We start from the raw sequence: 10,000 nt of genomic DNA on the forward strand, positions 1-10,000 counted from the left end.
CCACACACAACAGCTGATATGCACAGTGTAATAATAATAAATAGTTCGAAGCGTTAACGTTAGAAATTTTCTTTTTTTCTTTTTTTTTTTTTTTTTTTTTTTTTTTTTTTTTTTTTTTTTTTTTTTTTTTTTTTATACCGAAAACACGGTACTCCATTGTTGAGAAAAAAATTATTTAAATCATTTGAAGTTCCAATGATTTCGAAAGATATGTGAATCGTTCTGACGATATATGATTTCTTTCTTTTCTTTCCTCCTCCTCTTTCTTTCTTTTCTTTTCTTTTTTTTTCTTTTCTTCTTCTTCTTCTTTTTTTCTTTTTTTTTTTTTTTTTTTTTTTTTTTTCATTTAGCGAATGGTTTCAAGATCGACTTCAAGATCAACTTTGTCTCTTTTCTTTCTCTTTTAAATAAATTCCTTTTTATAATGGCAATGTATTCTCCCCACGTAAAAGCAAAGAAGCAAAGTAGATAACCTTTGTCTGGAATATTTTTTCGTCCGGAGCTTGAACAGAGAGAAAAAGAGAGAGAGAGAGAGAGAGAGAGAGAGAGAGAAAGAGAGAGAGAGAGAGAGAGAGAGAGAAAGAGAAAGAAAGAAAAGAAAAGGTAAAGGTCGGGTTATAGAGGGTCGAAGAAGTTTTTACAACCAAAGAAGGAACTTTTTCCAGGTCGCAATTCGCGAGTGAGAGAAAATATATTATGATAGTTTAACTTCTTCAACGTTTCTACGTACTTACGTACAGGTACGTACGTACGTAAGGACTTTTATGAAGAAAAAAAAAAAAAGGGGGGGGGAGAAGAAAAAGAAAGTCAATCCTTAGAATTCCTACATAATTCCATGATCGATCTATCCTCGAGTGTCTTTTAATATCTTATGACATGGGGCATGTCGACAGAGTTTTTTTTTCTTTTTTTTCTTTTCTTTTTTTTTTTTTTTTTTTCTTCCTTTCCCCGTACAAGCACAGCTTAGGCCAAAAATGCTTTTCTGTAATAAACTTTGTCGGCGATAATGGATAACTCGAAAGAGCTTGTATTTCCGGCCCATTGCTTCTGCCCTTTGGACCAAGGGAAGAGAGAAGGGCATTATAAGGCAAAGCCATGGATCCGCTCGAGTATATTTATCTTAGAGAAACGAAAAATATTTTTTTCTTCTTCGCATTCTAACTGAAAAAGGGGGAAAGCATTTTTTTTGTTTTTTTTTTTTTTTTTTTTTTTTTTTTTTTGTTTTTTCTTTCTTTTCTTTTCCCTTTCCTTTTTTCCCTTTTTCGTTCTTCCTTCTTGTTTCTCTTTAAATGATCTTTTTGAAAAGAAAAAAGAAAAAAATTAAGAATTAATAATTAAATCGATTATATCGAACGTTGCATAGATTCAAAAGTATCGTAATATTTATAATACGCAATAAATCTATTCGATCGTTTTAATAATAATAATTAATTAATTAATTAATTAATTAATTATTGTCGATATAATTTGTCTAAAAAAATTTATATATATATATATATTCGATAGAAATTTTTTTTATAGAACGTTTATATAGAAATGTTTTTAATAGAATATTTTTTTTTGTAAGAGAAATACAGTGACCTTTTAAAAGATACGATCGTTAAAAACTTCTCGATTATATCGAGGTGTATTTATAAAATATAATTAATGAAAAAATATAGATACAAAGGGATGATACATTTTGTGTAAAGTCAATTATTAAAAATTTCTCGATTATCGTACGATTTTCTCATCGCTTATTCGATGCTAACCAATTAACCGCTGTATCATTAACCGTTATCTCCGTCCTGAACCGTGGAAAATTCAATTCGTCCTTTTAGCTCGCGGCCGACTAACGAACCGACGTAGAATTACGAATAAGGGGAGAAATATAGAGAGGAAGAGAGAGAAAGAGAGACGGAGAGAAAGAGAGGGACAGAGCGAAAGAGAGAGACAGAGAGAAAGGAGAGAGAGAGAGAGAGAGAAAGAGAGAGAGAATAAGAGAGACCGAGAAGGGACGAAAGCCGTGATATATAGAATGTCAGAAGCTCCTATAGAAAATCGGTTTATGTTGAAATCAACAGGAACCCGACATCCAATGCAACGATGAAAAAAATAATGATATTTTCTTTGTCAATGTCCGATATATATATATATATATATATATATAGAGGTGAGAGAGAGAGAGAGAGAGAGAGAGAGAAATTACATTTTCTTTGACAAAAGAAAAAAATCTATTATGTTACGAAGCAATCTTACATTTAAAAAATACAATATAATTTAAATCAATCTTTCTCTCTCTCTCTCTCTCTCTCTCTCTTTCTCAATATTCAATACTAATTTTGTCGTATAAATTCCAATGATTTCTTTTTAAAAATCTACGCAATAGATCAACGTACATATACGTTTAATTTTTAATAACATTCAAAACAATACAATCTTACCTATACGTAGATTTAAATAATTATCGATGGTATGGATCGTAGAAGATTCATTATTAATAATATTCCGAAGGAAAATCTAATAGAAGAACATAATTAATTGGTATATTAATGAAACAAACAATTAATACACACGATAGTGATATAGGATAGAAATATAATATAACGTCAATGTTAATGCTTCATTTTTACACCGATGATAATAATAATAATTAAACAAAAAAAAAGAAGAGAAAAAAGAAAGAAAGAAAGAAAAAAAAAGGAAAAAAAAAGAAGAAGAAGAAGAAGAAGAAAAAGAGGAAGAAAACGTTCGAAGATAAAGGAACGAACTTGACAACCCTCTTTTTTATTATACGCGTAAGATAATAGAATGTAATGGAATAAAAAATGTCGTCGTGGACGTCGTCGATTAAATGAAAGCGAGAACCGGCATGGAGTAAACTCTCATATCCCTTTTTTTCAATAGACTGAAAGAGAATGGTTGAAACGACGTATGTACGACGAACGCTGACAGAAAAGAGAAAGAGAGAAAGAAAGAGAAAGAGGATATATATATATATATATATAGAGAGAGAGAGAGAAAGAGAGGGTAGTATCTCTATCGTAGCTTTACAATTGGCGGAAATGAGAATTCGAGTGGTTTAATTGTTTGACAATGGGTAGCATGGACTTGACTGAAAGGATCGTATGTATGATGTTGTTGATGATGTTACTACTTGCTGATGATGTTAAAAAGAGAAAGAGAGAGAGAGAGAGAGAGCGAGAGAGAGAGAGTGGGTATGGGAAGGGAGGAGAGCTCGAAGGTGGAATGGTGGGGAGGAAAACGGAGACGATAGAAGAGGAGAAAAGGGATAGTAAGGGACAGGTAGAGAAAGAAAGAGAAAGAGAGTGAGAGAGAGGGATGGGAAAGCAATCAGTGGAAATTTGCGATTCGAGTTTTAGCTTTCCAGAATCTCCTGGCTAGGCTTCTCTACTGTTCGTCCCGTGGGATCTACCGAGATAATTGGCCGGTACACAACGTTAGTTTCCCAGGTTCGTCGTATAGGCATCACGTCGCGTATAACGACTAGGTAGATAGGTATGCGCCGCCATCATGTGTCACCGTTGAGATTTTCACAAGGGCCGCGCCATGGCTCACGAGAAAATGCGAATTTTCCTTGCGCCGGTTCTAACGAATATATCGAATTCGTATCTCCGTGGTAACGAGAAAATTATCTCATCCCTGTCTGCGTTTTTCTCTCTCTCTCTCTCTCTCTCTCTCTCTCTCTCTCTCTCTCTTATACTATCTCTTTCTCTTTTATTCGAATTTCTCTCGTATTATTTTTCTGTCCTTTTGTTCTTTCTTTTTTTTTTTTTTTTACTTCTCTCCCCTATGAAAAATAAATTTTAAAGTAAAACTTTTTAACGACAAACGTCCATCCATTGTATGCGTGGATGCATACGTATGTGCACGGATGACGGATGCACGTGCAATTATTAAAAAGATATTATATTTTTCTAGATGATATTATCGTTTTTATTGTATCGTTTTTATCATGATGTAAACGAGTGTACGTTGAGTATGATAATTACTTCTAATAATTCTTCCTCCTGTTGACATGTAAAAAAGAAAAAAGAAAAAAGAAAAAAAAAAAAAAGAAAAAGAAAAAGAAAAAAAAAAGAAAAAAGCAAATATACGTGGATTCGAATGTAATGAAGTTTGCCAATAATTTTTAACGTCTGCGATGTTGTTTGTATAAAAGAAGAAAGAAAAAGATGTTGTAAGGAAAAAGACGGTAAGAAAAAGAAGAAAATGAAGAAGAGGAAGAAGAAGAAGGAGAAAAGATAAAGAGAGAGAGAGAGAGAGAGAGAGAGAGAGAGAGAAAAGAAGGAGGAAAAGAAAAAGATGAAGAAATAAAAAGACAAGTATGAAGAAGAGAATTTAGATATCTCTCTGAGTAATCCTTGAGTAATCGAAACGTATGTATACGTGTATGTATATACGTATATAGATATCTGTGATGATTATATTATCTGAACTTGCTTTTCAAGTTTTCACATGACATGATCACATGCACGTCGTCCGATGTATCGAAATGTAATAATCGTATCAATTATTATGATTAAAAGATAAGACTTAGATATCATTGTAAATTTGTCTTTCATTATCTAATGAGACTAATCAACGTAGTTTAGATCGTAGTAATAATAATCCAACGATAGTTAACGCAAATGATAATACGTATGATTTTATAAGATATTAAAGAAAAATGAATATAAAATATTTTTTTAAAAATTTTTTCTCCATTTATCGAAGATTTCAATATTGAGATACGATTATGAGTGTTAATACGATAACGATCATTTGACCTTTGAACTTGTACGATCAATCAAATTTTGTACGTTTGATTTTCCTACATTCGTATCGTTGAAATCGTCTCATTCGATTAGTTACAAGCTAAGGAATATCACACGTTAGAGATCGTTAGAGCATCGGTACGATCATTAGCCTAATATATATACACACACACAGAAAGAGAGAGACAGAGAGAGAGAGAGAGAGAGAGAGAGAGAGAGAGAGATCTTCCTGCAGAGACATTAATTCTCTCGTTCACGGTCACGGACCGTTCGGTTCGTTCATGCTGACTCCTAATCAATGTATGTAAATACGTTTGGTGTCGTCGTGGCTTTGGCTTTGCGTCAAAAGCTAATGACATAAAGATAATCCGTAGTTACCCGTACGACACAGTCAATGGCCCGTCGTCCCTTCATTTCAACCCTTTCATTTGACCCTTGTTAATTTCCTTATCAAATGTCAATCAGATTAAAGCATTTCACAATTAAATTCATAAAAATATATGATATAATATTTATAATCGAATGTCTCTCTTTATATTTTATTATACGAATTGTTAGTGCCGTTTATGTTGTTGTTGTTATTATTATTATTATTATTATTATTATTTGAATAGCTTTATATAATATCAAGCCTCTTAATCGATTATTCTATTTAATGTTTAATTAGATCGATTAAATTCCTTTTTCCTTGTTTTCTTTTCCTGTTTTTTTTTTTTTTTTTCTTTTTTTTTTTTCTTAGTATATTTCATCCATTCGTCAAAGAAGAATATTGAAAACGATGATGAATGACGAAATGCGTCTCGTTTTAAACAAGAAAATGGAAGGAACGTATTCTCGTTATCGTAGAATTTCGTCTAGAAAATCGTGAATTCCATTTTCCATTTTCCCGCAACGTCGAGGAAGATTTTCTCGTTTAAAATGCATATTACGAGAATATGCATTCGATTCGTAATCATTTTTCATTTCTTTAACGATCCGTAAAATAAGCGATTTGTCAATTAATTCGCGACCGTAAGAATTTAATCCTTTAGAATTTTTGCTTCTTTTTTCTCTTCCTCCCCTCCCTCCTCCTCCTCTCATTCTTCGTTCTCATCGAATGGCCAAAAAACAAAATGTACTTACATGCGATTTGGCTTCTCGTTAATACTTATATACCATATTCGTGAAAATTCAAAACGTGCAATTAATCAGACGAAGATTAATTGGAGAGAGAGAGAGAGAGAGAGAGAGAAAAAGAGAGAGAGAGAGAGAGAGAGAGAGAAAAAGAGAGAGAGAGAGAGCATGCGTTAATTACAAAAAGTCCTTTTGTTCTCGAAAATTACGAACCGTCGATCGACGTATATAATTGTTTAATCCCCTCCTCCTTCTCCTCCTTTTTCTCTTCCTCCTTCTCCCATGGGACGATCTTCCGTTTTAACGTGCAACTCAAGGAATTTCTCTTTCTTTTCTCTTTTCTTCCCTTTTCCATTTCTTTCTTCTTCTTCTTTTTTTTCTTAATTTTTTTTAATTTCTTAATTACCTATATTCTCGTCGAATACAAATTCTTAAGAGAGAGAGAGAGAGAGAGAGAGAGAGAGAGAGAGAGAGGGAGAGAAAGAAGAGAAAAAAAGAAAAAGGACAATTTCAAAATGCGTTTTGCAAAATACGATATTCTACGTACAATCGATATTCTAATGTTAATCGTGAAATGTAAAATATTTTTAACAAATAAATATGACGTCGAGGTATTAAAAATTTTCTTTAAATTTCTTTAAAGCGACATTACTTTCCGGTCCCCCTGATATAATATAAAAGAGCAAAAAAAAAAAAAAAAGAAAAAAGAACGACGAAGAAGAAGAAAAAAGAAAAGAATTATTTCCAAAAGAAATGTTACGTTTGATGGGATGAAACGTAAAAAGAGATTTGATAATTAAAATATAAGCTTTGGAATTGAAGTAAAAATGATAACATAGTATTTGTAATAAACGTATCGTGTTGCTTATCTTTTCTACGGTCGATTTAATGATTCCAAGAAAATGAAGTTTCTATCTCGACGATAAATAGGGCTTAACGATGTTCAATAAAAATTAGAAGAGAATACTTAGAGCACTTCAACGATATCATATACTTATACTGATTCTCGGAATAAAAGATTTATTGATTTGATCAATGATCGTACGGAACGTGAAAGAAAACTTTGTTATTAATTAATTATCATTTATGAGAGTATACATTATTTAAATATATTACCTGTGTGTGTGTGTGTGCGTGCGTGTGTGTGTTCGCGTTAATGAAACAATTTCACTTTATTTAACGATTACTTTTAATTATCGTGATTTATTTTAACGAATTACGATTACCGACCGACGATCTTTTTTATTAGACTGACCGATTTCATTCGACCGTCATCTAATTTGAAAGCCACGGTGGAATACGTAACAAGATAGAAGTTTTTGCTACTTTCTCCTTATTGGATAAAAAACGTTAACGCCTACGATTCTGATTGGTTTAAAATCTAATAAATGATATCTACTGGATCACGAAGAGAAAGAAAGAGAGAGAGAGAGAGAGAAAGAGAGAGAGAGAAAGGGAAAGAGAGAGAGAGAGAGAGAGACAGACAGGCAATACGATTGACGTAGGTTTCGAAGAACTTAACAGGATACATTTTTATAAACAGAGCTATTGGAGATCTTCCGTATCTACTGTTTACGTTTTAAAATGGGTATTAAATTATAACGCGTCGATGGCAAGAAGAATAAGAAGAATAAGAAGAAGAAGAAGGAGAAGAAGAAGAAGAAGAAGAAGAAGAAGAAGTATTAGATTTGAAGAAGTATTAGATATCAACGATCGCGTCGTTATAAAATAACGATCGTTCGATAAATATTAATAGTAAGTAATTTCACCATCTTTTTCTTTCTTTCTTCCTTCTTCTTCTTCTTTTTCTTCTTATTCCTTTTTTTGTTTTTTTTTTTTTTTTTTTTTTTTTTTTTTTTTTTTTTTTTTTTTTAAAGTGGGCAACTTAAGTTAGATATCTTCCCTGCTTAATTTCAACGAGGAAATTTCCTTTTTCAACGAGGAATTTTCCTTTCAACGAGGAAAAAGATTAAAAAAGATTAATCATAAGAAAAAAAAAAACAAAACAAAAAAAACAAAAAAAAGAAAAAAGAAAGAAAAGAAGGAAAAAAAGAGTGGAAAAAATAACAGAAATGTGAAGAGAGAAACGATGGCAGCTATATAGCTATATATATATATATATGTGTGTGTGTGTGTGTGTGTGTGTGTGTGTGTGTGTGTGTGTATTTTGTATGTATGTATGTGTATGTATCTAGTGAATAGAAGAGAAGTCAGAGAGTGTAAGAAAAGTAATCTGGTTCGATCTTGGTGGATGGTTTGGAGGCTCTACTGAGAGTGCAATTTGTCTTGGATCTGCTCTTCTCCTTATTCCCAGAGAGAGAGAGAGAAAGAGAGAGAGAGAGAAAAGGATAGAGAGGGATAGAGAGAGAGAGAAAGAGAGAGAGAGAGCATGGTGATGAACGAGTCACGAGACTTGAGCCACTTGCCATACTGGCTTACTTAAATGGTCCCAAAAAAATTATTAACGCTCGTTGATAATACTTTAAACGATAGACAAGTAACTTTTGCATAAAGTATGCTTTATTATCTTTTTTATAACCCCGTCCATAAATCAAATCAATTTTTCAATTTTCAATTCTTTGTTATCTCATATCATGCATATCCACGTTTATTTATTATTTTAATAAGTTTTAATAATAATCGACAATAATATTTATATGTTCAGAAAGAGAGAGAGAGAGAGAAAGAGAGAGAGAGAGAGAGAGAGAGAGAAAGAAAGAGAGAGAGTGAGAGAGAGGTGATCGATAAGCTTTGACAATTCATCGAACTTTTTTTAATTTTCTTTTTCTCTTACGGATTATATTATTTTTTTTTTTTTTCCTTTTTCTTCTTTTCTCTTTTTTTTTTTTTTTTTTTTTTTTTTTTTTTTACATTTTTAAGCACTTCGAAATGTTCCAACATCATCCAACACGCAGATCTCCTGGTTTTATTACTAACTCGCGCGCGCACATATTCACAGATACACACACACACACACACATTCACGTATATACATACATACATACATACACACACACACACACACATTTACATACATACAGACATACATACATATATACATACATACATACATACATACATACATACATACATTTATACATAGTTACATACTCCTAAACTCAGTTTCGCATAATTCGTAGAAACTTTTTAATGGCGACTCGCCGGGTGACAGGGCAAGACCGTTCTTCTCACGTAACGGTACGATTTCTCGGGAAGAAGTTTCTCTTACGATTATGCATACAGTCCGGCTCGTTGGACTAGCGTAAGGATGTAGGGAGAAAAGGAAGAACAGAAATGGCATTGGAAAGAAAGAAAGGAGTGAAAAAAGTGTGGGGAAAAAAAAAAACCCGGAAAGAAAAGAAAAGCAAAAAAAAGAAAAAGAATGGAAAAAATGAAAGAAAAAGGAAAAAAAAAAAAAGATAGAAGAAAAGAGACCTCGGAGAGAAAGGTTCTAATCGATTTTACCAATTTCCAGCTAAAAAGTCTGAGAAACTGAGGAGAGAAAGAGAAAGAGAGATAAAAAAAAAAAAGAGAACGAACACCCTCTCTCTCTCTCTCTCTCTCTCTCTCTTTCGAAATACACGAAAAAAAGAAAAGTAAAGAAAAAAAAAAAATGGAAAAAAGAAATCCAAAAGAAGTAAAGCAAACGAAGAAGCGGAATTGCGACGGTTAGGGGTTCGGGGATTACAGTTGGTTTGGATAGATTAGGGGGAGGCGGGGGAACAAAAAGAAAAAGAAAAAAGAAAAAAGTAAAAAAAGGAATAAAGAATTCGTTCCAACCACTTCGAATCGTAAAAATTTCAAGCCACGTCTATACTCTTTCCAACCTACTACCTTCTACTCCTCTCTCTCCCTCTCTCTCTCTCTCTTTCTCTCTTTCTCTCAAGCTGTCTCCGTTAATTTCCTCGCAGCTGGCGCGAAGTATCTACGATCTTCTTAACCCCCCCGACCTCCGCCCCTATTCCTCTTATCCCATATCACCCTACCACCACCGCCCGATCATCCTGATTTAATCGAACGAAAGAACTCGAAGGAGTTGTCAGGTTTAATAGAAGAGAGACAGCTATCCTATGTCTGCTGCTATCCGTGAGTATTACTACTACTAGTACCAGTAGTAGTAGCAGTAGTAG

The 10,000-nt window shown here is 32.9% G+C and overlaps 1 protein-coding gene across 1 annotated transcript in view; it reads right to left on the minus strand.

Annotated features, from left to right (window-relative positions):
• The window catches only part of LOC124953704 (synaptic vesicle glycoprotein 2B-like), a 25,790-nt gene extending 18,723 nt beyond the window's left edge, over positions 1–7,067 (minus strand). The window contains exon 1 of the mRNA XM_047505498.1: positions 6,987–7,067. The gene's annotated coding sequence lies outside the window, so the exon portion shown is untranslated. The remainder of the gene's footprint in view (positions 1–6,986) is intronic.
• Between the last annotated feature and the right edge of the window lie 2,933 nt (positions 7,068–10,000).

The sequence above is a fragment of the Vespa velutina genome, chromosome 13, assembly GCF_912470025.1.
Source record: "Vespa velutina chromosome 13, iVesVel2.1, whole genome shotgun sequence".
NCBI classification, from domain to species: Eukaryota; Metazoa; Arthropoda; class Insecta; order Hymenoptera; family Vespidae; genus Vespa; species Vespa velutina.